This window comes from Atta cephalotes (assembly GCF_000143395.1).
Source record: "Atta cephalotes unplaced genomic scaffold scaffold00003, whole genome shotgun sequence".
Lineage (NCBI taxonomy): Eukaryota > Metazoa > Arthropoda > Insecta > Hymenoptera > Formicidae > Atta > Atta cephalotes.
In genome coordinates, this window is record NW_012130067.1 from 5,984,064 (window position 1) to 5,987,635 (window position 3,572).

The following is a 3,572-nucleotide window of genomic DNA, read 5'->3' on the forward strand; positions in this document are numbered from 1 at the left end:
AAGTAATAATATAATAATAATAAGTAATAATTAAATAAATAAATAAATAATATATATATATATATATATATATATAATAATTATTATATATATAATTAATTATTTTAATCAATTATAGAATATTATATTAGGGTAACTTCGGTATATACACCGCATCTATCAAAAACTTTAATTTATTAAATATTATTTACTATGTTTAAAATAAATGAACTATATCAGTAAAAATTTTGTACTGTTTATTATTGGGAATACAAATTAGTTCGATCCGTTTCCCTAAAGATAGCTCCAGCTAGTTCATAGTGACTGATTTTGGCGATTTCAGAGAGGTTAAACATCTGCTAATAATATTCAGTTTTTATCGCTTTGAGTTTCATACAAAAATCTTAATTTTTACTGTGTTTGAAATGTCGAATTTTGTGTTAACCAAGTAGTATTTGCGGGAGGTTTTGATTTTCTGCTTTAATTGGAAGAAAAGTGCGGTTGAAGCCCATCGAATGCTTGTCGAAGTTTATGGTGACACTGCTCCAACTGATAAATCATTTAGGGAATGGTTTCGACGTTTCAAGGATGAAGATTTCAGCGTTGAAGACAAGCCTCGCTCTGGACAGCCAAAAAAATTGGAAGACAAAGAATTAGAGGCATTACTCGAAGAAGATCAGAGTTAAACGCAAGAGGAGCTTGCAGAATCATTGGGAGTAATTCAACAAGCCGTTTCTGTACAATTGAGAGCCATGGGAATGATTCAAAAACAAGGAAATTGGGTACCTTATGAACTGAAACCGAGAGACGTTGAAAGGCGATTTTTCACTTGCGAACAATGATTCAAAGACAATAGAGAAAAGATTTTTTGCATCGGATTGTGACTGGAGATGACAAGTGGATATTCTACGACAACTCCAAGAAGAAAAAATACTACGCTAAGCTCGGTCAATCATTGCCATCGACCTCAACATCAACACCATGGCTAAATATTCATGGTTCGAAAATCATGCTCTGTATCTGATGGGATGAAAAGAGTCTTGTTTACTATGAGCTGCTGAAACCTGGCGATTCCATTACGGGCGGTATCAGCTACAATTGATTCGTTTGAGAGAAAAACGTGCATTGCGAGAAAAACGGCCGGAATACGAGCAAAGACATGATAAAGTTATTCTTCTTCATGACAACGCTCGGCCTCATGTCGCTAAAGTCATAAAAAAATATTTGAAAACGCTCAAATAGGATGTTTTACCGCACTCGCTGTATTCTCTGGACATTGCTTCTTCTGATTATTGGTTGTTTCGAAGGATGCAGCAAGTCACCGGTTCACTTCTTTCGCAGAAATCGAAAATTGGCTCCAAAATTGGATCGTCTCTAAAGACGAGTCATTTTTTCGAGATGGAATTCGAAAATTGCCTGAGAGATGGGAAAAAGTAGACTGTGATGGACAATACTTTAATTGATCTGTTCATTTATTTTGTTTTGAAATAAATGCATAAAAAAATTGGACCGAACTAATTTGTACTCCCAATATTATAAAAAATTATTACAAATCCGAAATATTTATATTTCGTATTAAAAAATAAACTTTTTTTAAAGCCTTGCATTTTTGCTGTATATCCCCCATAGGAGTGGGATATATGTCTACTCATAGGGGGAGAGAGGGGAGAGTATGTATGACTCATAAAAATTTACAAATAATGCATATAAATAAGATGTAAAATGACAAAATAACTTATAAAATGCGTTTATAAAGTTTTATTAAGGAATAAGAATGATAAATATGTATATGAAGTAATAAATAATAATTACAATCTTCCCAGATGTATTACAAGTGTCATGAGATACATACTATATTTCATGTAATGCGTTTATTGTATTTACTAAATTCAATCTGAGCAATCTTTGTATGCTTTGAGCATAAAACCTTGCCTGTTAAAAATGCCATATATCCCAAATCGGTGAAATACACAAGACAACAAACAAAGAATATAAAAGCAAAGTACTTGTATTTTGTTATACATATTTTACTATTCCTCTACACTCATGTATCACGAAATAACCACTAAGTCTTTTGCACGTCTTACAGTAATCATTTTATGTAGATTATAATTTATGATGGCGCTACTTAACAGTGACAAATCGATTCAACTCACAATAATTTCATTAATATTAATAGTAAGAAATTGAAATCATCTCATACTCATAAAGGTAACATAAAGGCATGGAACAGAGTAGTTGCGGGAAAATTGCCTTCACTCCTTCTATTTTTTTTTATTTCTGCGGCATAAATTCCAGTGCAGCATATTTGCCAGAGTTATCCTATACATATTTTTTTTATTTTTCATGTTTTAAAATACTTCTTTATATTTGACTCTTATGTGCCCTTTATTCTCTCGTTAAAATTACGAATTATCGAAGATTATGTATAATGATTATGTATAATATAATATACCTTTCTAAGATATAAACTGTTTTGCGATATATATATTTATAGTAGTTTATGTTTGTAATAGTAATGTCTGGATCTTTAAATCTTCCTTTTATTATATTAGAATGATTAGTTTTATATTTAATTTTATAATACAATATTTTATAATACAATATTTTAATTTAAATTCACGTTTGTCAATCCTTAAAGTACGCTTTTTAAAGTAATTCTTATAAGATATATACCTATTGTATATTTATAGACATAATTCCAAAAAGACTAATTTCGCGATAAGAGATAAAAGCGGATAAACATATCGTGAATAAAATTAACTATTCTCCGAGATAGAAAATAATGCCATTCGCTCCATATAAGATGAATCACTTATTAACAACATCGCATTCTTAAGCGCCTTAAGTAACTCTATGCCGGCACATAGAAGTCTTGAAATAAATTTGTTCACTGTATTTATTCACTGTTTCAGTCGTTCTAAAACTGAAAGTATATTTCTCCTTGTACTGCTTCTTTGTGAAAACAGCAATATAAAAATCACTAATCTGCATGTCGCAAATGGTTTGCAATAGCATACTGAATTATATTAAAAAAAGCGCTTACAAAAGTTTTAATTTAATATTATTTATTTTCTATATTATTAATGTAATTATTATTGCAATAATTAAAAATTTTAATTTGTATAATTAATTTATTACTTAATATGTTCTTTTAAAAAATTGTTTATTGCTATATTTGTATAGAGAAGACTGAGACCAATTGCAATGAAGGTAAGTTATAAAAATGAAAATAAATATTTTTTAAAATAAAATAAGGTGATCATATGCAGAACAAAAATAATCGAGGCTTGCGTCTACCTTATTCCGTCAATTGCGCGTGCGCCGCGTGTAAAAAAAGTTATGTACTGTGTTTAAACAAGTCACGTAAATGTAAATTTACAATTTTATACTTTTTTGTTTTAAACTTTCAAATAAAATGCTTTGTATCGTATTTTCATTTTTTTTAAGTCTAAAGTATATTTTCTCAAAACTATGTGCATGTTATCTTTTTTGATATTTTTAAATATTATAGTTTCAAATATATTCATATTAATAACTTCAATTTGGAGAGAGAGAGAGAGAGAGAGAGAGAGAGAGAGAGAGAGAGAGAG